This window comes from Macrosteles quadrilineatus, unplaced genomic scaffold (genome assembly GCF_028750875.1).
Source record: "Macrosteles quadrilineatus isolate MER2022 unplaced genomic scaffold, UCM_ALF_1.0 Scaffold_12__1_contigs__length_5162894, whole genome shotgun sequence".
Lineage (NCBI taxonomy): Eukaryota > Metazoa > Arthropoda > Insecta > Hemiptera > Cicadellidae > Macrosteles > Macrosteles quadrilineatus.
In genome coordinates this window covers 3,281,962-3,309,653 of record NW_026542605.1, presented here as the reverse complement: position 1 = coordinate 3,309,653, position 27,692 = coordinate 3,281,962, and the positions used below count along the sequence as shown (strand labels likewise).

Below are 27,692 nucleotides of genomic sequence, written 5' to 3'. Positions count from 1 at the left end.
AGCTACACAGCACACATAGGTCATCTTGTACCGAATGATGAGATGTCAAAGGAATGCAGGGTTACGTGGTGTGACTTAATCATTCAGGGAAAAGTCACATTTGGAACAGTATTGACATCCACGTGTGCTTTTGTCCATCCTTTTGGTGCTTTTATGAGTCTAAAAAAATTCCTTGCAAAATTCAATAACATTCAATGATACATCTAGCTTATTTCCAGCAATTTCAAAGACAGCTTTGTGTTACACTCAAAATTAAAAAAGAAAATGTTGAATAAAAGGTTTAAAAGGCAAACATTATGATAATTTTCTAAATGAAATGTGTAAATATTATAACAAATCTCTTCCATTATTATGTATGAAATTGTTCCTTGTCTAAAATTATTTATAGTTATATAATAAAAAATATAGTAAAATATTGTCTTTATAAAAATATTTCATTTATATTTACGTGTAAGATATATATTTTATGAATACATATTTAATTTCCCAAGCATAATTTGAAAAGTATTCCTCAATTGCATTCAGTTCTACGAACAAGTTTACAGCTTTCATCAGTAATTAATTTCAATGTTCAAATTTTTGTTTATTACTAACTGAGCACAAAATGTCTTTTAGTGGCATAAAATAAAGTTAATTATTTAACTGACTTCAAGTAGTAAAGGAAACTTCATTATTATTCGTGCACAATATAATCAAGAGTAAATAGCATAATATAAAAATAATATACGAATGATGAATGGGAAAATGTCAAAAATGTTTGTAAGTCACAAAAAACATGGGAATCAATGTTCATGATATCGTTATTGTAACAATTAAGTAAGTTTGTTCTATAAGACAGCAAAACTATTACAATATTGATAAATTTGTAGGCACTCAGACTGTAAAACCTATAGTGATAGCTTAGGTGTTAACGGTGAAATGTCAAAGTTATAACCCAATATTTTTGCATTTTTGATATTCGTTATATTTGAAAGTAAGACTGAGTGAGATAATTTAATATCATTACAGAAAACGTGAATGGATGAAGTCTAAAAGCATTTGTCTTTATTTAGACAGAAGAACTTTCGTTTTATCAGACCTAAAATATTCTGTTTTAATACAATTCTTATTACAACATTTTCTATATTGTCTATACAAATAAAAGTTCGTTATATAACATTAAAAATGTTCTATAACGAACTTTTATTTCTTAAATTCAGGTAAAATTTTTTTTTTTAATGATACCTTTATCATTGTTTCAATTATAAGTTTATATTTTACATTTTGTAGTTTCTTGAATATTGTAAAATCATTTCAATTACAAACTCATATTTTTGTAAAAAAGGTCTGTGTAATAATATGTTTGTATATACTAGTTTTTATAAATTTGCATAGTTCTATGCTTACCTGTATTATTGATCTTCGTGTTTACAGCGATAAGTAGCGGATTTGTAGCCAGGTATCTGTAAATAATATATAAAAGTTAATTTCTGTCTACTATATTCTTATAATTTATTATCGAGATTGAACCATTATAAATTAACTGTAAATAATTATCTTAAAAATCCAACACTATGAGTGACTCGAATGATTGTTCGTAGAGTGAGTCACAAACAACAAATAGGGGACCTACAAAAATAGGGTTTTCTATTAAATGTTAATCAAACGTGTAACCAAACCTTTAATTATAACGAGTTCTGTATGAAACATGCTTATTTCCTTTCATACTGTTCCAAAAATAGATGATAATCTATCTCAAAGGATGTTAGTGTTTTGAATAAATACCGTAATTTAATCTGTCACCAATGTCATATTTAATGTTTAATAAAAGGATTTAAATCACATACGATTTAATTCGTTTTAACTACAGAGTCAAAGTAAAACATTGCATGGTTTTAATACGAATGGGTTCTAATGAATAAAATGTTTTTACACAAATTATAACTCAAACAATACCTTCTTACAAACTTGTTTTAAAACTTGTTTTATTTTAATGAAAGACATCGACAAGTTATTATTAGTATTTAATAAACACCGTGTTTACATATAAATATCACATACACACATAATGTTACAAAAAAATGCCTCGTTTCAAGATACTGTACTTGCTAAAATTCGTCTACATTCAGTTCACATGAGGTACTATCATTAACTATCGAATTGCTATTCGCTTATTCGGTTTTGAATTGCATGAAAAGCTGGAAATTATCTTTTTTATTAGGAGCATAAATGCATACCATTCGTAAATGTAGGCTACAAGGATAAAAAATGTGAAAAAATATTTTAAAGCATTCTGAGCACAAAAAGTAGGTACTTTTTTTAATTTCAAACTAGTTTTATACGTCAGGATTGTTTTCTAGAAAGTTTATAGCCTCGATAAAATAAAACAGAACAATGAGGTCAGGACTGAGGCAATGTTTACTGTTCTCTCAGCACGTTCCATATTGCCAATGACGCGACTTTGGGTTGTTGGTCTTTAATGTAGGAGTAGAAATTAAACTTAATTTGACAGCAAACTCTGGTTGTTCAATTGCAAACATTTGCTGACTGCAATGAATTAGAGAGATGATAGAAAAGTAAAATTTGGTAAACAATTACACACAAAGTAGATTTTTTTATGTCACGTAATAAATCATTTATCTAATACGTAGAGACATATCTTTTTTATCTAAGTTTAAGAATAAATAAAAAATATGTGTCTGCTATCCACCCCGCACCACACCGGTCTTAGATGCAGATTATCATTAAATATTTAAAGTTATACGTGCCATTTTTTGTTCGTGATATGTATGTTTCAATTGTGTGTTAACGAACTGCAAGCTTTGAATATATTATATTCACGCCGAAATGTGCAAAAAATGCACATCAAGCTTCTGAGAAAGCTGTAATAAATGTTGAACTATTTGCCGGAGGTACGTAAAACAGTTTATCTTAATTAATAAAAAAACTTTCACTCAAATTTATCCATAAACTGTTAAAAATTCGGAACTAACATAATTTGTGTTAACATCCACAAACTAAAAATACTATAAGACCAACTACCTATAACTTATATAAAAACGAAAATACTAACTACAATTTATTTGCATTAACAGCGGTTCTTGGATGTGTGTAATTATTTCTATAATTTAAGGTGTTAGATTAAAGGACTAAAAATAAGTTTGCATCGAAGTGGTAAGAAAGCTATGCTAATTGGACTGTTTGCAAATGGCAACCTATCAATCAACAGCTTCAATAGAGTTTTGTGGGAACATTTTTGTTGAGTTGTCAATAAAATATTTAACATATTTTGTTGTGCATGTATGCATTACATAGTAGTATTAAGAATCGTACAAAAAATAATTCATCAAAATAACCTATGATAAGTTTATCTAAATAAATCTCATAAATTCTCTCCTATGATTTCTTCCAATTACCCTAAATACATATTATAAAACATATCAACATACATATCATAAAATATGATTTATAATAATTGTATAGATCAATTTACGACATGTAAAGTAAAGCTAATGGACAAGCAGCTTTATAATGTACCAATATTTATATATATTTATTTTTTATTTCCATAATGTAAATCTAACTAATGGTGAGAGAAAAGTACACATTTATATATAGTACAGGTAAAATTATACTAAAACCAGTAAAAAACATAAAAATTAGTCCATTCATGAAACTTGCAGGAAACGTAGTAATTACCATTAGGTTTTGAAATCTGAAGAGTCCCTAGTGATTGTGGGGGTGGAAGTACCATTTTATGGGGGATTGTTTATGGGGGTAGTGATTTTGAGAAAATTTTTATTTATGGGATCCAAGCAAGTGAGGTGTCGTTTTCTATGTTTCTTAGGATGCAGAATCGAAAAAAAACACAATAAAAGCAATACAACCAACAGTTATATTGCTATTTTTTTTTTAAGAAAAACTAAATATGACAAATTAATTAAGGTAAAATAATCCAGTTATTATCAATCATTACAAAACTGACCATGAGTCTGTGTCACATGTTAAAGTTGCGAGGAAAATAACCAAGAAACTGTAGTTTCGCCTCTTTAATCACCACGTGTCATATTGTTCATCAGCTACTGATGCATCTTCACCATCCATGGAATGGTGAGGGTCTCTAACTCGTTCTTCTCCATTGTCGTCTTGACTTGACACTGACAGCTAAGTGAGTAATGGGTAGCAGAAAAATATTTCCGTTTTGGCGGTGATCCTGCGATTTCGGGTGAAGATAATATATGAAACCAAGAATGTAAAACCGCTCGGACCCCAATTTTTAAGGACCTTGGTCGCCCGTAATGATCAATATGGCGCTCGAAAGAGGGTGCTGGGTCGCTATGAATTGTTTATACCGTAATACCAAAACGCCTAAACTGATTTTAATGAAATTTGGCTTACAAGTGCTTGAATACAATATATAATCCCAGTTTGTCAATGGTCGAGTTTGATTAGGTCATTTCAAAATGGCGGCCGTTAATCACTAAAAATATTAAAAATTTTTAGTGTTTTGTTTTATCAAATCTCTCCAGAAATCTGCAGCAATCTTTCTTTTTCCTTGCAATCAGGTCGTGATGCTGTCTCTGTATTTCCTGGAATAGGCAAAATACCCCCACTGCAGCAAACCTGCAGATTAAGTGAGTTTCCATTTGCCTGGTTTGATTTTCAATTAAATATATTTTAATTGAGTTTAATTAGTGCCTAGGTTTGCTGCTACGGAGAGGATAATAAAGTGTGTTTTTTTATTAAAATATTAATAGCCAAGGTCAAAATAAATAAATTTGCCAAATTTTATCAAAATATATCCTCAAACGAGCAAACTACAACAGTTTACTTATTCTCCATAAGAATAAAATGAGAATGATAAATTTAGAAATTTTTGAATTTTCTGGGTAGGTAACCAATATTCGTACAAAAACACTTCAATAAACAAAATTATTGGTTTGTAAGGTATTCAAAATCATTATAGTATCCAAAATTGTTTAGAGAGAAATTGGAAAATCTTATGTGTAGAGGGTTAATCTTGACAAACCCCAATTTTGACCCCCTAAATCCCCCCAAAAACCCGATTCCCATGGTCTGATCATGCTGGATTGCAAACTCGTTAGAATCAATCTAAAGATTTTTTGTACTTTTCTATATGACATAACATCAAACTTTAACAGCGTTAATGACTGTAGACGTATACTTTTTAAAGAACGTTAGCACGATAACTCAAGCAAAAAAACCCAATGTTGACGAAATTGGGTAAAAACGTGTAAACCTACGTTTACTCGAACGAGTTTGCGAACCAGCATGATCGAACCATGAGAACAGGGTTTTCTGGGGGATTTATGGGGTAAAAATTGGGTTTTCTCATGTTTGCCCCTCTAAACGTATAATTTTCGAATTTCTCTCTAAGCCATTTTGAATACCATGATTGGATATTTTGCTAGTTTATTGTTATATTTTGATAAAACTTGGACAATTTATTTTTTCAACCTATTCATATTTTAATTAAAAAAAAACACTTTATTACCCTCCCCGTAGCAGCAAACCTAGTTAACACTAATTAAACTTAAGGTTATTAACATAGGTTTAATTGAAAATCAAGTCAGGCAAATGGAAACTCACTTAATCTGCAGGTTTGCTGCGGTGGGGTTATTTTGCCTATTCCATGAAATGCAGAAACGGCATCACAACCTGTCATTGCAAGGAAAATGAAAGATTGCTGCAGATTTCTGGAGAGAGTTGATAAAACAAAACACTTAACATTTTAACAATTTTTAATCATTTTAGTGATTAACGGCCGCCATTTTGAAATAGCCTAATCAAACTCGACCATTGACAAACTGGGATTAGATATCGTATTCAAGCACTTGTATGCCAAATTTCATTAAAATCGGTTCAGGCATTTATTGATTCATAGCGACCCAGCATCCTCTTACGAGCGCCATATTGATGACGTCATTACGGGCGACCAAGGTCCTTAAAAATTGGGATCCGAGCGGTTTTACATTCTTGGTCTCATATATTATCTGCACCCTAAATCACAGGATCACCGCCAGAACGGAAATATTTTTCTGCTACCCATTACTCACTTAGCTGTCAGTGTCAAGTCAAGACGACGATGGAGAAGAACGAGTTAGAGACCCTCACCGCCCTCACCATTCCATGGATGGTGGTGATGCATCAGTAGTTGATGAACAATATGACACGTGGTGGTTAAAGAGGCGAATCTACCAGTTTCTTGGTTAATTTTCCTCACAACTTTAACATGTGACACAGACTCATGGTCAGTTTTTAACCGACTTCCCCACTACCAACAAAAGGAGGAGGTTCTCAATTTGTCTGTGGCGATGTTTTTTTTTTTCTATGTATGTTCACCAATTTCTCTGTGATCCTTTTACCGATCAGTGTGGTTCCACCACCAAAATAACCAGGAGAGTTTCTATTTGGTACCTTATATATTATGTTTAAGTATAATATTAGTTTCGGTGAAAAATTCTGAAAACCTTAAATATTCAACATTTATTTTGTTTACATTTGTGCAGATTGTTTACATTTGTGCAGATTGTTTACATTTGTGCAGAGAAGGCAATAAATAATAATAACATTCCTACAGCTGTTAGTTGAAACCATTTAAATGAAGCTACAGACAATTCTTCATGAAACAGTTGCTTCATATTGATCAATAAACTATTTCTTGCCATGGAGCCTAAATTAATTACATTGAGAAAAATGCATTTTGTTTTGGTTACTGTTGTATTAAGCCTGTTCTTCTAGTCATATGATTTATTTGTGTTTAAATATCTTTTGTTGACAGATGATTTTTGTAAACATGTTTTTGTAAACATTGGTTTAGTTTTGAAATAGAGTTTGTTGAAACAAGATGTGTGTTTAATATTCTTGGATTAGAAATAGAACAGTTACTATAGAAAATGTATTTTAACGTTTGACCTGATTTGTGTATACAGTAATTCTGTTGTTAGTATTGAATATTCTGACTTACAAAAACATACCTATATGTTTCAGTGAATAGCTGTATGATATCGACAAATAAAGGTGTATTGTGAAAACCAAAGCATTCGTAAAACAGGTCTAAATATAAATTAAATGCAATTATTCCTTACACGACCTAAGAAGTGTGACAGTGCATAATCGTCAATTGTCTTAAAAGTGTTAAATATTTTAATTACTAAACATGCATTTGCAGATGTGGAATGTTTATTAATATTCTCTACCCAGTTACTATTATCATATCAGTACTATTATGCCTGCTTCGGAAAGTCCTAGGGGAAGATGATTTGCAATTTCGACTAGGCTATATCTTGATCAAACAAAACCCCCTACATGACTTACACCACTTTTAGCTGAACCAATCTTTCATATAATATTTTCCAAAGGTACTATACGTGTTAACGACCAATTTTCCACTTTTGAGAGATTGTTTAGTGCTGGTAGCTGAGGAATAACTTTCATATTGTTCCAAAAGGCTTGAGACGTTACTGTATTTCTTTTTATAATGTAGAAGTACACCGATTGCAGGAAACGATGATGTCTGACATTTCAATGTATCTAGAAAAGACAATTAGTTTTTCATCAGGCCTAATGTAATGGACAACTCTTTCTTTCTTAAGGAATATCTAAAAAATTTTATTTTCATAACCAATGATTATGTAACCTCAACAGGTGACTCAAGCAGTTTTAAAATAATTATTGTTCTGTGGAACTTTTGATTGTTTCAAACAGTTTTGCTTATCAAAAAACCTCAAGTGATTGATATATAAAAAATTATACAGTCACTAAAAATCATGAAATAATTTCTTTTTGTAAAAAAATACAACCGACTTCAAACGCTCTAAAAAGAATGAAATAATTTCAATAAAGTAAACTTTTGTATTAGGCAAGCTCACGTATTTCAAGTCGGCGCGGCTCAAACTGCAAATATGATTGAAATTAAATATTGTGTGTGTATTTTGAAAATCAATAAATTGTAGCTGGATAACATAAATATATAAAAAAACATACTGAACTGTTTTGTTTTATATTAAAGGAAATATTTTCTTGTATTTTATGTTTACTTCAGAATAAATGCATTATGAAAATAACACACACAAATGTTCTATATGAATAGGAAAATAATTTAGTTTGATATTATGATAGGGAAAAGAAGCTATAGTTCGGCCGCTTAGAAAGCGACCACCTCCAGCATTGGTTTAGCATTAGCGCGCAGGTTGTTTTCTAAGCGGCCGAACTATAGTTTAGTATTAAAACGTTACTTTTCAAAGTTAGAAACATTTAAATGCGTTATAATCTTTTTAAAAATACTCGTTAATACCACTATAATGCCGATCTCTGATTACGGTAATAAAATAACACTTAACGCATAACTATGAAAAACATATGCAGATTAACACCTTTAGTTATAGATAGTCACCTGCAATATGGACACCCTCTTTCAATTTTGTATCAAAAATCATCATAGAGCCGCGCCGACTTAAAATACGTGAGCTTGCCTAATACAAAAGTTTACTTTATTGAAATTATTTCATTCTTTTTAGAGCGTTTGAAGTCGGTTGTATTTTTTTACAAAAAGAAATTATGTAATAATTTGTATTAACTGGATTATTTTACCTTAATTAATTTGTCATATTTAGTTTTTCATTAAAATATTAGTCTTTTTCTAATAAACTATTGGTTGTATTGCTTTTATTATGTTCTTTTTCGATTCTGCATCCTAAGAAACATAGAAAACGACACCTCACTTGCTTGGATCCCAAAAATAAAAATTTTCTCAAAATCACTACCCCCATAAACTTTAACCCCCATAAAATGGTACTTCCACCCCCACAATCACTAGGGACTCTTCAGATTTCAAAACCTAATAGTAATTACTACGTTTCCTGTAAGTTTCATGAATGGACTAATTTTTATGTTTTCTTAGGTGAGTTTTACCTGTACTAATAATAATGTATTAACTTTTGAATAAACATATATTTTGTAATCTCGTCCACATTGTAATATGACAGAAATACACTTATCTATTTGATTAGCGAACGCAAACGTTTCTATTTGTACGACTCGCACGACTGGATTGCGAATTCAAGATCCGATTTGTGGCATGAAAGGAACTACATTAATAATAACCAGCTAAATATTGAAGCAGATACTCGCCTCGGAATATAACGCTCGGAAGCATATTCCAGCTCTAAAGAGTCGTCAGATTTCTATTGCGTATTAATGCACTTTATATTGAAATGAAAATGTAAATTCGCTAAAATTATACGTCGTGCGTGTAAAAATTTCATGATTTCAATGTTTTGCAATAGAGTAATAAATACTAAAAGATTTTGAACTAACATCTTATTCATGAAATGTTTTTGAATATGTATTAAGAATTAATTATTTTACAAAAATTAAACAAAGTAGTATGATAAAAATTCATTAAATTAAATATTAGTATTAAAGTTATTATAATATTTTTATTAAATCTATTTAATAATACTCATGTAAGATGAGAAAGATGTTTTGTGTAAAAAAAACTGTTTAGGAAAAAGGTTAACCTTTCTAGTGGAGATTTACCATGAATAATAGTGCAATAAAAACTACTTCAATTTGAAACTAATCATATCGTTATACACAACAATAATGGTGTTATTATTGTCTTGGCTATCTGAAAACACTATTATAAATATATATTATTTTGTTGCCTTGTTCATACTATTTTGCTAGTGAAAGCCTCGTCACTTGAACATGGTTTTATCAATAGGATCACAGCCACCTCTAATACAAGGCCGCGACGTTCGAACTGGCAACGCCGCACTCACCCGCCGCCTGGGTCCGGCACTCGTGCTAGGCTATAAACATCCAATGAGAGTATTGCTGCTCTGTATCAATGAATCAAAGTATTTAAATTACATATTTTAATGGATTTTAGGGTATGGTAAAATAGACAAATTAGAATCTAGGTTTTTTTTGCAACATATCACAATATGTCTAAAACTAAGAATACTAACATAATGTTTTTGGTTGCATTTATCGTATTGTAAGTACGATAAATGTGGAAATAGATGGACTTTACATATTTCCTTTGTTAATTTGATAATTTATACTATTATATAACAATCTCATGGTATCTGTATATATGTGTGTTATTCAATATAGTAAAAACTACTAGATAGACTGGGCTTAAATTTTACAAAATATACCATATAGCTACTATACCAAGAATGGTAATACAGTAAGACTGACTAACTTATTGCCACTTCAATATTTGTAGAGACTTTGGGATTTGTAGAGACTAACATCTAACAATTTGTTCGAATAAAATTAATTTTCAATTTTCAATAGGAATATTATGTTTTAGTCTACCTGAGAAAACCATTAGTTAGCGACAACGAAATTTGAAGTTTTCATTTTGAAGGCATACTGACTAAATAATTAATTTTCTTTGAATAATTACTAAGCAAAACGTTTTTCATTTTGTAAACTATTTCAGAAGCTAGGCCTCCATATGGCTTTCCACAATATTAATAGAATTTTTTTATCACATCAACATTCAGACTGGAGTCGGAGAATATGATGCTTTAATTGTTAGATGGTGTAGTACATATTTTTTACTAGTAGGCCTACTTAACAGAAACACCGGTTTATTTCTTCGAAGTGCTAGTTATTTAAGTTATTTTAATCACTTAACAACAGCTTTTATCAATAGATAGACAAATAAACTAGGAAATAGTACGGCTTTCTCATACCTAAAACTCGCTTCTCGCGTGTATATTTACACGAATCATTGTCTTCTTCTTAATTTTTTTTACAAATTTAAGTTCATATTCGTGAAAATGTTTTACACAAAAACGAGAATTTTTTTAAGATCTCTAATTTGACCGAAGAATAGCAGGAAGCTATTGTTGCCTATGCGTTGGATCACGTAGAATCTTAGAACACTGTATGTATTATTCATTTTTAATTGAGCTTTCGTAATTATTCTTGCATCCAGGCACATCACATCTATCTGGCATGCTGTAGTAACAAGTTCAATGTCATTTCTAATTATTAAGGGTATTAGAAATGCGATTATGTACGTAGAGTACGCGACTCCTCCATTCAATGTAATGGTAAGACGGCCGCGCACCAAGACACGGATGCGACGTTACCACTTTTCGCTCGCCGCGGCCTTGTATTATAGGTGGCTGTGATAGGATACAATCGAGTAAGCTAACAAGCTAATAGGCTAACAATCAACTCTATATCAAATGTATTGACGATCAATATTAATCGGTGGCAAATAGTCGGTGGTGTCTATTTCATTTATCAGTCTAGTAATTAGTTTATAAAATTACTGAATTTTTGCACTATTAAATGTGATAATAAATCAAATAAACTGAATAATAACAGATATTTATTGTATTGTTGAATTTTGTCAGGGTCTGGTTAATTGTAAAGGACACTAGCTTTATATAATAGTACTTAAACTTGTGTAAAACTTATATGTAAAAATTAATGAGACGTATTAAAACTATTTTTTCTTAACTAAGAATGTGTGAGGATATTTATTGGTATTTGATGACCTGTTTCATAGTAAATTTTACTTATAACAGTAGTAAAATATTGAAAGTAAAAGTGAAGGAAAATTCTTGAATTAAGTATTATTTTATAAGTGATTTATATACACGGATGCAATATCCTTTTCCATAAGTATTTTAGATATTTAAAACTACTTTTTCATTAACTACCATTATAATTTAATAAGCCTTACGTTAACCTTAGCAAAATCTCAGCAAATTGATGGCTTCCCTCAAAAAAAGTCATTATAAAGTTTAGAAAGCTATTTGAAGTTGTGTTGTGTTGAGATTAGTGTGCCGCTAACATTATATCAAACTCCACAAAATATCATTGCACGCTTACAGCTACTTTGAAAATTAATAGTAGCGAAAAAGAATTTATAGCTCACACAACTATTTAATGTAGCATTAACCTAGAATGGATAAATGATGTTTGTTGTGTGTAAAATTTTCAATACAAATAATATTAATAAAATAACATTAAGATTGCATTTTATTACTTTAAGATTTTAGGCATGTTATATATTTACAACTTATAAATTTATCATATGTCGTATATTTACAAAATTGTATGAGTAAATATAATGTTTACAAATGGCATTTCTCACAATCATGTGAGAATTTACGTGATTAACAAATTCTAATTGACAATAAAATATTTACCATCCCATTAGTTATGTATTTAATTTATCTTTTCTGATTTGTTCTAATAATAATTTTCTTAGAGATTAGCTTGCTTTAATAATCAAGTCAGACACGCAACAAAAACACTTGAAACTTTGTCAACAATGCTTAAGTTTAATGGGGGTAATGGGGTATTCCTGTAGATAATGCTACAAGGGAAACTTTTTCTAAAGGCAATGGCATGGTATAATATATTGGTTACTTGTAATTATCGCACCACAATCTTTTTTATCCCCAAGAAATAAATGACATAACTGTGATCGGTTCATAAACTGTTGACGAACCAACTAAACAGTATTAAATTGTTGTAATCATTGTAACAGTTCCGGGGCTACGACAATGCATTTTAATACATAAATTGTTATCCTATGATTTATTTTATAATACCAATGATTCTATAACAAAGATTCGTAAGGAATACATTGAAACGCACTTTTAATTTACTGTGTTTGAAACAATTTTTTTTAAACCAAACGATTACTTATGTTTTAGTGGGAAAAATAATAAAATAAGTATATAAGTAATTTGTATTTATAATGATAATCATACTTTTGAGAAATATTAATTTAAGTTAGGGACCTTAAATCTACCTTTCAGTTTAAACTATTTACTAACTTTACTAAACTATAGCCTACCTATGTTTTTATGCTATTAATCACACTTTAAGCAGTTTGATAAAATTTTAAAATTGTAGCTAATTTTCAATATGTTGGTCCCTACAAAATCTTTCAGTTTCAAATGTTGAATAAAAACTTATAACTGTAAGATAAACGTGTTACAACTAAATAGAGATACCTGCACCCTGCATAATAAATAATAAAGATTAATCAACAAATGTGTATATTAATAAACGCTTGCTAAATGATCTATTACATACACTATACTATACTCTCATAGCAAATGCTTCTTAAGATGATCTTGGCTAATATCATTGACTTTAAAGTCAAATAACATAATATGGAGCAAAACACTCTAAAGTTTGAGAATGCTATTCTCGAGTAGATATCAGGTTGATATCATTATCAAGTTTCGACTTAGAAGATTCTTTTTAAGGACACTCATACTTATACAACTTTAAACAAATCCAATAACTTGATAAGTAGCCAAGACTTTTTAATTCAACAGAGGATAGTGATTTTAACTATTTTAGCAACAATTTAATTTATTGAATATTTAGTGTTGGTGACATGCTGAAATCTCTGAAGAATGTAACCACATTATGTTATTTTAACTATTTATTAACAGCCGGTTTTACATTACAGAATTTGTCTTAGTTGTAAAGACGGTAATAGAACTATTGAGAGAACCACAATGTATTGTTTAACATTATTTAAATCTTTATAAATTTAGCCTTCAGACTAAAGCTTTTATCCTCAAAAGACTTCAGTAATCTTCTCACAAAGAAACTCAACACACACAATAGACAAGGTGACAAAGTCTCTTATTTACAACCTAAAATATAATGCGTCTCTCAGGTAACTGAAACGGATGTCACGTTGAACCAGTGTGCTCAATAAATTTAAAGTTACACACCAACGCATTTTAAAACCATAGAACGGTAAAATGTCCAATAGTACACAAGGCTATTTTCTAGATAGAGTGTGTTTTGTAAAACGTATCGGTATACGATCGGATCATATAGATTTTGTATTTACAAAGCAGGAATGTGTGCTGTTGACAGCAGTGACTTGGTCTGTTAAAGGTTATAACCTAACGATCTGCCAGTAAAGTGAACCCGCCGCCAACACATTCATGTCATCCGAAATGTGTTTGCCAGTATTTTGCAAAGCTTTGGATGTAAAATGTCTTATTTCGCCAGTACTTTAGTTGTGTTTATAGAGTATATCGCAATCAAGGAACACTTTGTTTTTTGTATTAATAGCTAAAAAATGTTTAAATGGCCAGACATAAAAATAATGAGTAAATATGTAATAATTAATATAATGCATCGAGTAATATATAAAAAGATTATATAGAGAGAAAGTTTACATTTCCTTAATCTTTTTAAATACATATTGTGTATATTATAAATGCAATGCACTTAAAATGCGTTAACGTATTTAGTTCTAATACTTGTACAAAACGATCCATACAAATTTACAGCTAGTTGTTTAATTTGTCTTTTCTTTCTCGCCGATTTGGGTGTAAAACTCCTCCAGCATACGAATACAGAAATGCAAACAGACAATAGTAACAATACTTTTGCGGCTGTGTTTTGCACAGAGTAGAGGCTATTCATTTTAACAACCCAGGTTCTGTCATACTTTGTCCTCATTTTCCTTGAAACGCCTGTTTTATCTCCTCTGTATTATGAATTCCTGAGTATTATAAAATAATTATATTACACACTAATTTAAACATATAATTTATTGAAATGTTTCCCTTAAACAAACCTTCTAATAAGAAGTACTTCTAGATACTACTATGAGTGGCATCAATATGGCTTCATCATACCACTATGTAATATCAGGTGTTTTATATGTACTGGTAAAATATGGTATAGTTGACGTCCTATACCTATAATCCTCCGCTCCCATCAGTCGTCGTCGACCTCAAGGATTTGGAAAGCATTAGGGAATATAATTAATGAACAAGAAAATAATTACAAATTAACATTAATACACCTTAGAACCTAAAACTTAGAACCTTAACCTTAGAACCTCAGAACCATTAATTTTATGAGAGGACCTATTAAGTAATCCGTTGAAAAGATTTTAGCGACAAATTTCTATATTATAATAAGTTTTACTTTAAGAAGAAAATTTATAAACAAGAGAAAAAGTGGTTGGATAATTTTTTTCTAAAGTAGAAACTAGTAAAAGCAAGTAAAACTAATTGAAAAGTATTTCTAACTTATTTAGAAGGTAAGTTTAGAGTCTTATTAAGCAGAGCGTGTATTTTTGTGATAGCACATTAGGTTGCTTATTATGGGGAAGCTAAACAAACAATCAGTATTATACCAGCAATAACTATTTTGCAATTTCATATCTACGAGTCTTTAAAACAAGGAATGTAAATTTGTATAAACTGCAGAGATCAGTCTGCCGAAACGAATAGTCAACTTGCTACAAATAAAGCAATATTTGAAAATGGTATTGTAAACAATCTTAATAGTTTTAAACGGCATTTAAATAGATTGTATAAAAGGTTTAAGTAATCATTGTGAACAGTTACAATGTTGCTTAATTTGTTTTGCCCAAAGCCTAGCATGATTCCGTATTTATCAAATTAAAACTTTCAGAATCCACTTTGGTTTTACTGTCTTGTTCGGAATTTTACAAACATTCGTTGGGCTAATAATAATGAATGTTTTTTACACTATTGGTATAGTGTAAAAAACATGCATTATTATTAGCCCAACGAATGTTTGTAATTATATGTTTGTGTAATTATATGCTATCTACGGATTAAATACTACTCTTTGTAAACAACAGATTGGTCGTAGTGTAATAAAATAAAGCCGATGTAATATATCTTAAACAAATAAATTCTAGTAAAAATATTTGATTAACACACTTAAAACTTTTATAAATAGATTTCTATGTTTTAATCTCAACAACATGTTTTTAAACGTTTTACAGTTTATGTTTGTAATATAACTACATGCATACATTTTGGTTTCTAACTACAATCTTTAGTTATTTAGAGAATTATCTATTTATAAAAGTTTTAAGTGTGTTAATCAAATATTTTTACTAGAATTTATTTGTTTAAGATATATTACATCGGCTTTATTTTATTACACTACGACCAATCTGTTGTTTACAAAGAGTAGTATTTAATCCGTAGATAGCAACGTATAATTACAAGAAGAGTTTAATCATTCTCCACTTCTCACCACAAGAGAATGGATAAGTTGAGATCAATAACGAACATATTATAAGGCTTAGCTTATCTCTACGTATACGTAATCTACGTATACACCTAGAAACTGTAGGTTTAAAGCCATGTATAATCACAAATGTGCAATTCCCAGGAGGCCAACCTCGAATATTCAAATGGGATAGTTTGTATTTAAAAGTTTATGTTAACTTAATACCTTCACATAGAATTTCCTTTAGTTACTAATATTTTCAGGATGATGGAATGGTAATACTACTTCAATTCATTTTGCCAGTACCGTACTAGAATAACAAGGTAAAGAATCGATTTTTCTTTACTCTATAAACCCAGTTCTAAAAGAAAATTGTCTTTCTTTTTTTACACGCCAAGCTTCCAATATTGTTATTTCGCAACAAAATCGAGTTCTTAGCTTTATCCCCTTTAAGTGTGTATTTCCAATCTATTGTCGAGAATATTTTAAATTAAAAACCATTCAAAATCAAGGGATAAGTATTTGATCCATCACTGATATTCACCCTTTCTCCCTCCCCCGACATTCGTTGTTGGTAAATATCTAACACCAAACTGGTAGAGTGATTAACTTGGTAAATTAGAAAAAACTTTACCTTTATTTTTATAAACTGCAACGAAATCAAATGATTTTAAGGCTGCTATGGTTTTTTTCACATCGAATCCTTAGTCAGTTTAAAAAAATAACAGTAATTTTTAACGATTCATCCGGTGTTGAAACCAATAATCCGTTTGAAGAATCTATTTTGTTATCTTAGAAGTATTTTAACATTTTTACGAATTCTCGTAATAATTTTTAAGCTTTGCCTTGTACTGACCTTTTAAAATCAACCATACGTCCCAGGGTGATGTCTTTTTTTGGCAGAGTTAATCAGAATTTTCAATTTTATTCTGACCTCTCAAATCCAAAATATAACTAATGAAATGTTAATTTATTTGAATATATTAATTTTTTTTGGTCCCTTAAAACATTGTACATGTATTTCATTGGTGCTATAACTTTTGATTGTTCCAATAGGAAATATTAACGTTATTCATTTGAAATGTATTAGGCTAAACAAAATAATGTACCATTTCTAAAATATAGGTTTAGTTAGGCTTTACTGTACTATTTCACTCCATTTTTTAAGCTATGTGCATCTGTGATAAAGTAAAACTATTGGACAGTATAAAAATATTTTTACCACGTTGTTCAAAAATAGTGTCGCAACAAAATAAATTACATTTTTTAGATATTAAAGGGGTCCCGCATTTTCACTTAGCAAGTTTCTTTGAGTAGTAATGACAGACACTTATATGAAAGGCTAGAGGGAAGATCAAATTACTTCTCTGACTACTTAGCATTCCCTCAGACTTGCCTTAAAATAAAATTAAACTTTCAAATTAGCTTAGTAGATGAATAATACAAGTAACCAATCAATACTGGGTAATTAATGATTGGAGGACCGCGATAAATAAAAAAGCACATACGTTTTTACCGGACCGGATTTTGCGGTAATCAACTGTTTTTATGAAATGAAGAAGACAGAAACAAAAGGGAACAACTTACATAAAAAAATAATCAACTAAAAACATTGGTAACATTACTAACAACGTATTATCATTACTGACGTGTATGTTTTGTATATCCTTAGGTACAGTTTAAGATCAATCAGTTCTTTACCAAAAGTTATTAATCTAAATTTAGTTTTTTACTAATTAATTGATTTTAAATCGTTTTAAGCCATTCTTAGCCTCTTTATTAGATTTTCAGTATTCTATTATAATATCGAGAGTTATTTTCCAATAATTCTGGTACGAAATTACGTTATTATAAATGTATGGCAATATGTACAGCCGATGCGCGACCGGAAGATCATAACATACAATACTACTATTAAAATATTAATTCCTTAGTATCTTGTAGATGGCATTTTCAACTATAAGGCCCCTATATATTAAAAAACAAAAATCTTTGTAAAAAAAATTGTTTTTAATTTTTTGTTCAAACTTTTGACCACGCGTGGCCTACTAAGGTTACTTATTTTTTAATAGACCACCGATATTTTAAAATTTTTACCCTAATTTGGTCGTAAAATTTAGCAACTTTTCCGAGGTATTTAAATTCGAAAAAAATATTGATATCAGCTTACCCTACTAGATAATGGACCAGTGTTTTATATTTTATTAAATAAAGAAGATGTGTGATTTTTTGCATCACGAAGAACCGTATCGTTTTCCTTTATCGTAAACTTCTATCTTGCCTCAAAATGTGTGGACAAGTTGAGAATACTATTATTAGCCAGAATTTAAACTGACACAAAAAGTTATCGCTAGGTTTTGTTTCCACTTGTCAAACATTGTTTGTAAATAACAGCTGAATGTTTACAAACATTTATATGTCGCATGGCCCGCTAAACGGTTAAAGCTAAATCCACAAAAATAACATGACACGAACAGTATATCACACTCATAACCAACTTTTGACAAGATATTTTGATTACATTAGGGAAACCTGTTTACATTTAAATCTGTTTTCGTCACTATAATAGATCAGTGTCATAGACTATGTCGAAAATGCAACTGCCAGGCTTGCCTAGTAAATTACACAACTAGTTATTCGTTAAAAGACCCAGTGAGCTTAAAGCCATGAGACATGTAAAGAAGCCTCCTTAGGCAAACAGCTTAATTTTATTCATTTTTTCATTTCAAGGAAAATAATTACATAAAGAAAAAAAATAAAAAAATAAAAAGTTAATGGATGAGAGAAAATGGTTTGAATGTATTTGGTGAAATTATTTTTTGTTCTAAACTGAGAGGAATAAGCTACACAGGTTTTACCAATTTGTCTTTGTTATACAACTAAAAATCATTATATTTTTTATCAGTTGAAGCCATTCAGAGTTAATAATATTTATGTAAACATGCAAAATGGTGGATATTTAGATAAAAAAACTATTTTGGAATAAATTTCATAAATGTTTTTCTCGTAGTAAAAAAACCAGAAAACTATTTCCAGCATATTGGTTGTTTAATAACGGAAAATCCTGTGTAATAGAGAATTTTTCTTGACACCGTGTTATACTAGGCCAAAGCTCAAACTTTATGAACACAAACTAATAAAAAAAAAATAGTATCCCAATTATTTAATAGTATCGACAGCCCATGAACAGTTTATTGACTAAGTTCAGCCCATGACTTCTTAATTGATTATGGAGAATGAGATTAATAACCGTAAACAATAACTGAGTTTGCTCAGATGTATAACGCAAAGCTTAGTTTAACATTTAACAAATTACACCTGACTAAAGCCTTTACGTTTTACTGTCCAATTTAGGATTATTTGATACATTTTTGTCGGACAATATTTTAATCCTGGCTTTACATAACGTCTGTGAGCGGATAGCAATAATTTTCCACTTAAATAAAGATCATTAAGCAAAAAATATAACTGTAGTCTGTTAATTGATCTCGTCTCTACAGGTACAATTGCATAAAATATCTTTATTAACATATATAGACCTAGTACATATTTTCTGACAAGCTATTTAATCGTGAAGTAGTATTAGGGTTTTAAACTTAGATTAATTAGATTAAATTTATACTCAAAAATAAATAGTTGATGTATTTAATTTTTCTATATATAGGTATTTACGGAAGATAAATAGTTACGATCTGAACTATTTCACTTTAGTATAAACGCATACGTAACAAATCCAAAAGTACTATTGAAACTGAAAAGTTGATAAAATAAAATTATTATCAAACCACAGCTGTTGGTATGACGACTAGTTTCGTTCCTTAGAACTTCATCAAGTCATTTTGTATGTGGTATATCAATATATTTGAAAATTTGATGCATGAATCAAGTATACTACTTAAGAATTGTCTAGATATTCATCACTTAGCCTTTAGATTTGGAAACAATATAAATCCACGAATATGTCTGAGACATCTGGTTTTTCACAAGGCCTGTTTTCTTTTTTAGAATTTGGTGTTATGAAATGGATAACGATATTTGCGTCCAATGATATACTATCTTCATACCCACTAAATATTTTGTATATTATATAAAAATACAACTTAGTATATTTATTAATAAAATATAGGTTGAATTAGTAGTCGTTACATCCGATCTTCGACAAGGAATATGTTTCAATGTTTTATTTAATTAGCTCATGTTAAAGCTAAGTCATTTTCTGCAAAAATAATAATCACGTAAAGCGTAAGCAATGTATTTGTTTTACCTGGAAGGGAGTTGAGTTATTCAGTAGTTTAAGTATCAAGTATTGAAGCATAAGACAAATTTTAAAATCTTTACAAAAAGCTTAAACAAAATAGACAAATAAAGGATAAGAAAGTCCTTATAACGATTGACAACTAACTACCTAGGAAATGTTTAATGAATTCATTAAAATGTAATTGGACTAATCGTCCTTCTCGAACAGCGAGGCTTAAGCTTGAAAGCAATCATTAACGAACTTAACGAAGCTTAAACACCTTCCTAATTTGCTTCCACTCACTGGTTTACTGGTAAATATAAGTGAAATACATTATGGATTGCATCGATTGATACGAAATTTGATAGCAGGACTTAAATTCAACCGCACACATTTGTTCTAGCAAATGAGTATGAAAAAGTGTCTCTATCCTTTATATAAGAGATGGTGTAATTTGCTTAGTAGTAGGTACTTATTCAATAGTGTTTAGGTATCTTCTTATTTAGCATTTGATAGTAAACAGAAGGTAATTATCTGTGTTTGGTGCAAAGCCACACACTGTTGATGTACACTACTATATTGCCAACTGTACAACAATAAAGCGGTTAACCACAATGTCTAACCACGCAACTAAATGATTATACAGTATATTTATACAAAATACACAATATTATATACATAACATTATACATAATATAGATATTGGTAATGATTATATATTTTCTCCTCATTTGCCTTATTTAGAAACAATAGTATGCACAGTTGTAAATAATTTAATTATTCTTTAGTTATTGATTGTTCTATACCATAAGAGAGGAATTAAGTTGGATCATTGATATATTTATGACTCACATTCATACATACATCATACATTGATACATTTATGTTTTTATTTGTGTTGGATTGGGTGTAAATTACGCCAATCAAAATATCCACTTAATAATTTTTCCCAATTATGTACTCGCTAAATCACCATTATGCTTAGAGATTAGAGTACCAACAATTTTCTAATGGGATAGTTTCTTTCCAAATTGAACGTTATTTTTGTACCATATCCATGTGTTGCTTACATTTTTATATTATATGACTAAAGTAATTATTAAGCTTCTTAAGATGGAAAACTATTACGCAGGCCATCTAAAGAATTGATGGTTTATTTTTCTCCTTTCACAGAATGTATATTTACAAAAAATATACAAGAGGTAATACACTTTGTTATTCCTCGCGCTTTTTACGACACTATTTAGTTCCTAGCTTGTACTACTCAGGTATACATTGCAGAAAACATAAGACATAAGACATGATTTATTGATCTTTAGGCAATTACATGCAATCAAACTTGTCGTGGAAGCTTGGCACAGGGCAGTCATAAGTACATCAGTAAAACATGCTACACTAAAGCAAAATAATAAGTGTTCATTTTACAAAACTAAATAAGAGTAGCTATCTTTCAAAAACATCATGCAAAATAAATAGAGCTAAAGTCTGATTCAAAAAATCTTTATGGCTGTAGAAGAGCCTTACTATCAACCATGCATACGTCACATTCTTAAAACTACCTAGGCTAACATGCTGAGCTGAAATGCAGCAATGAACGTTGGTACGTGTTTATAAATAAAGGTATGTAGCAAAATAATTCAGTAAAACATTTATGGTTTGACATATTGACCTATTTTTATTCGTATTCTAAAACTTAATAGTGAACATTCAATAATATCTTACTTATTTCGTGGTTCTGTATTTTACAAATTTGTATGTGTCTACAGATTTTTCGTTAGGCTTGATCAAGTATCTAACTAGTTATAATTGTCTTTAATGAACATTTTTAAATGACAGGCTAGTAGGATTATTAAATAAAATCAATCCAATTTAATAAGCTTCCATAGCTACTCACCTCTTTTCTAAGACTTCAAACAAATAAAAATTGTTGACTATTTGTTTATTTTTTATGCACTTTATCAGGTGAATTCAGGTAAAAATTATAACAGTAACGTAATAAACAAGAAAGGTTTGCAATTAAATACGCATTAATTGTCCTTAATTGTAAGCATTTTGCTGTAAAAAACAATTTTTTTGTTTTCTAATTGAAAAAATGAAGTAAGTTACAAATGGTAAAAAGCGCTAAACAAACGATCACCTATCAAATAGCAAATCGGAAACCCGCCCTAAAGAGATCTATTCTGTGCTCTCTGTTAGAGATCAATACAATTTGTTTAAATCAATACTTTATTACTCCTTTATTACGTTCAACTTCGTTGCTTTTTCTTGTTATGGAAACACCAGTTGTTTTTGTGTGGAAGTGTATAACTGAAGACCAATGTAATTAAACTACTATTTTGTTTCAGATTCAACAAACAATAACAAAACAGAAAATATATATTTTAACAAGGTAAAGAAATAGTTAAACAGAATGAACATTCTAAATTTGATTCATTTGTAAAATAACAGTGTTTCTAAAAAAAGAATCATAATACAAGAAAGGCATTTATTAATAAACTACCTATTGTACTATGTTTTAAAGGTTCACTCTTCCTGTAATTTTATCCCTATGTAAAATAAATAGAAAAAAAATCACGGAAATTTTTTTAAATGAGTTTTTATAAATACATGACTTTGGAAAGCAACGACAAGTTTGGAAAGGTATGGAGATAATTGGGTAAATTTGAATTGTTAAACAGAACAAATCAAAGAGATTAAACTTTTTTTGTGCTCCATTAATTGGATCAAACTTGTTATGGCTTGAGTATCATCGTCTTGAGGAAAACATGATCTTACAAAATTTGTATCTGAGATAAGCAATAATTATATTAATAAACACAGCAATAAAAATGAAAAAGCTAATATAAGCTAATTAATTTAACAATAATACATTTTGTATTCTTACACTTTAAATGTGTTAAACACGTCTACGTCTTGCAACTGACATTTAAAAATATTAATACTACAAAGTTCACAAACTAAGGGATAAAAATATTGGTATCTTAAAAATGACAACGACAAACGTACAATTTGTTATTTTACCTTGCTGTCGTTCACTGCCGAGTAAAAAATCCGTCGTTACAGCGTTTGTAAAAAATTTAATACTTAAATTTATTAAGATATTTCAATATTTTTGTTATAAATTTTATTAATATCCATTAGCGCATAGATTTTGTAAACTGCACTGTAAATACAAAATAAATATGCCACTCTATTTATTTACAAAGCTGGTTCTTTTAATGAAATTTAGTATGCAACACGTGTCATTCTCGTATTCGTAATATTATATCAATGTTAAGAAATACGTGTCAATTAGAAGACCATAAAATTATGAAAATAAACGCTTTAAGGATGCTTGAAAAGGTATAAAATGAACACAGCAAATAAATAGATATTAACAGAAGATGGGATATTGAACTGGTAACTAGTTTTTTGAACTTTCCATGCCTAAAACCCACTACTCGAATATTCTTTGTTTGTAATTAGTCATATTCTCTAGCCGTAGAAATGGAAGGTACGTTATAATACCATTTGAAGTTCAAGTTAGCTTTTAATTTTTACAAGTTTCCAAATATATATTTAGTGATAAAAAATTAAACATCAGGAAACAGGACTTGTAAACAATTTTTGAATAAATGAATGAAAAAAACCAGTTACTCCCAATTTGTATCGAAGCACCTTAAAAAAAAAGTGTTGTGTATATAAAAAAAACTATGGTCTTATGTTTTTGATAAATATAGAAGTAGCCTACGTTCAATTTGGGAATTATTAAAATGTAAAGATTAAGTATTGAACATTTTACAAAATAAATCCATAAAATCGTGCAAATAATTAAACACAAACTGCCAGAAGAGTATTATTTAGAAGAGCCATAGGAACATTTTTAGTAAACGTATTAAAAGATATAATGAAGTCAAAAAAGTAATAAAAAGATTAAACATAATACTTGTTCAGTAGGTTCAAGCTAATTAGTTGTCTTTTCATTTACGTTTACAATCTATAACGGAAATTGTTAAAGGCTCAACTCTAAAATGTGCGTTGAGGGTAAAATAAATTTATCTTTCTCAAGTTGAATAAAATAGGGAAATTTGATAAATTACGCTATGTCTCATCCGTTTATGGAAGGTACTACCGTTGCTTGGTATAATTTACTCGTTTGGTCCTTTTTATTATTGTATTAATCCTCAAAATAGTTTTCAATATGAAAAAAATATACACCCAACCATTGTCATATAAATTTGTATATTTAAGTTATTTATTATCATTTCCCCTAGGGCTTTCATAACTTTTTGAGGTATTGTGTATTAACACAATTTTTGTATATACGTGTATATCGAAGTATTCGGTATTCATATACATTTTTTCGTTATAGGTATTTAAAATTATTGCAACCTAACGTCGGACATGAGGATAATCTGTCCATTATTGTGTATTACTTATCATTTTGTTGTCCTTGTATTTTTTGTTTTTGTTTTGAGCGAGATTAAGGCTGCCAACCAACAATATCATTCCTGGAAATTATGTGCAAGTTTCTAGTCATAGCTCTTATCTCAGCTCATTTAACTTGGTATTCATCGTTTATCAAATTAAGTACGACTTGGAACTTTATTTTATGCATACCGTTAATATTTACAACGTATTGAATATATGCAAACAATATAAAATGGTGACCGATTTGGACGAGACATTTGAGTCTTTATCATCCCATTTAGAGACTTATAGAGACAAAACTTATTTTATAATAAATTATTTTATTTTAACTCTATTTTGTTGTATTGTGCACTCACAAGTACCATACTAATTAATGTTAACCTAATTGACGTTGTAGAAAATGGCAAAATTATTTAGTAAAAGAAACCTCAGTTTCAAAACATATTACATATTTTATCCAGGTCGTTGGAAGATACGTGCGGTGGAAAATATATCCACGCTAAAAATAGTTTGAAATGCAGTACAATTTCTCTACAATCAATAAATGAAACAAATTTTGTCTTCTTTTGTTCCTGTAGGTTTCATTATAAATGGTGATTTTTACATTATAATTACATATATTACATTATAAATTAATGTGTTATAACAAAGAGTAACCAAGTAAATACAGAAGTGTTTAGCAAGCATAATAACTGCAACGGATATGTTTTAAGGTCTAAATATTTTGCAGTTTCACATGACAAAACACGACATAAACTGTCCCGAATAGGTATATCGACTGTGACTACGTAGATTTACGATACTAAATCAAACAATTTATTGGATTTTTACATGAAAACCAAACCATAGTTTCCGTGTAAGGTTGAAACACAGAATAACGCTTAAAACTCTGATCAGAGGCAGACAACCCCACGAATACCCACGGGGGCTTTTGAGTCAAGGGCCAATTCGGAAATATCCTCTGGCTGTTTTCAAACTTTTACTGAACATTCAGATATTAGCAAACCTTTTGGTACTGTTCGTGGGGTACAGCTTAAACAAGTTTCATTAGGAATGATCTTTCATTACAACACCTCTGCAAAATCTACCTAAGAAATTAATAATGTAATTAAAATGTATCCGTTATTTACTTTTATATTTAGTGTTTGAAAGCAAAGTAAATTGGGCTACTATGCAAAAGAAAAAGTAATTGAAAGGTAAATCTCGTAGCTTTAGTTTTAACCATTTACAAATAGCTGTTTTAGTACCTTTAAGACGATGGAGAGACGGTATTTTGTATTGTAACATATAATTTTTGAATATATATTCGTTATTAACATTTTTTGTGTACATAAGAGCCACGTTAATTGGACTATGGAGAGACGGCATTTTGGATTTTAACATCTAAAACAATAAATTATTACTCCATGACATTAATTTAAATTAAACGTAAAATTAAACTAAACTAAATAAAACTAAAGTAAATTAAACTATTTGAGATAACTTGGGATAACTATTACATTGTGTTATCCCTTATATATTTGGTTTATTCAGGTGGTTTTGCAGGAATATATATTTGTTATTTACATTTTGTGTGTACTTAAGAGCCACGTTAAGTGGGTTCTTGTGAAAATAAAGTGTTATTGAAAGGAAAACCTCGTAATATCAACTTTAAGACGGTGAAGAGACGACATTTTGTATTGTTACACGTAATTTTATCTGTTTTTGGTTCATTATTCAGACCAAAGCTTTTATCCTCCGCAGACTTCAGTAATCTTTTCACAAAGAAGCTTTGAGGAGACACAATAGACAAAGAGAGAGTCTCTTATTTACGCTCCAAAATATAACATGTCTTCCAGGTACACTGGTAAGAAAAGTTTTCACAATAATTTTAAAACTTTAAATGAGTACAATATCAAAAAATAATGTTAAGACAGTTGAGATAAACCTGGCACCAAACATTTAATACCAAATGGTAATATTCAATCCATATTTTGTTGGTTATTACGTTAAAAACAAACTTGACAATGACTTTTCATAGAAGAAGCCTATCATGAGGGGGCTAACTTTATGACTAAGAGTTCAAAAGGTTTTATTTAGATAGGGTTTGATTTTTTCAAACGAGTCCTTAACCGATCGACTCATAAAGATTGTATTTCAGACGCAGTCGTTTTGTGCTACTGACAATGGTGACTTGGTCCGTTCAAGTTTTGACCTAGCAATCTGCAAGTAATGTGAACCCGTCACCAACACAATATGTATCAATCAAACGGGGTTTTTTTAGAATTTTCAAAGCAATAGTTTCATAATATCTTTAGGCTCAATCCTTTTTTTATAAATTATGATAGTAAAGTAATAATATTATTAGTTGTGCAATACAATTACAATTTCCTAAATTATTGTTCAACTGTTTTAGATTTTTACCATTACGTAAGCATATACTTCTCATAATATTGTTTAATGTGACTTCTTTGGTAAGTAATTGTTTAAACTGTGTGTGAAATGTACTTCAAATGATTAAAGTATTTTGTTTCTATATTACATCAAAACATCTCATACGATTTCACAATTTAGGTGCAAAATGTCTCATTTATCACTAATGAATGTGTAAATCTCTTTAGCATATAAATCCAGAAATGCAACCAGACAATTGTGATAAGAGTTGTGCGGTTGTGTTATGTACAGAGTAGAACAAGGCCATTCATTTACAAATCAGATTCTGTTATACTTTGTCCTCATTTTCCTTCAAAATGTCCGCTTTATTTTCTCTACGTCCTGCCTAAGTTTTATAAAACATTCATACAATTCCTTTTGTTCATTAGGTACTGTAGGTAAATCAGTATAATATCTATAACAATATTATTGTATAAAAACTATTTTTTTAGTTGAGATATTTACTTCTACCTAGCAAAACTCACGTTAAGGTTGTTCTCGAGTCAAACGATCAGAAATTATACCAAGCTTTAAATTTAAAATCCTTAACAAAAATCTAGTTTTCATGCCAATACAAGTGCAATAAATATCCCTGACGCAGCAGGCATCGAGA

General features: G+C 29.6%; 1 protein-coding gene across 2 annotated transcripts in view; it reads right to left on the bottom strand.

Annotated features, from left to right (window-relative positions):
* Window positions 1-27,692, bottom strand: part of LOC129004853 (orexin receptor type 2-like) — a 281,963-nt gene that overhangs the window by 40,211 nt on the left and 214,060 nt on the right. For both annotated transcript variants that reach the window (XM_054433528.1, XM_054433527.1), the window contains one exon: window positions 1,387-1,442. The gene's annotated coding sequence lies outside the window, so the exon portion shown is untranslated. The remainder of the gene's footprint in view (window positions 1-1,386; window positions 1,443-27,692) is intronic.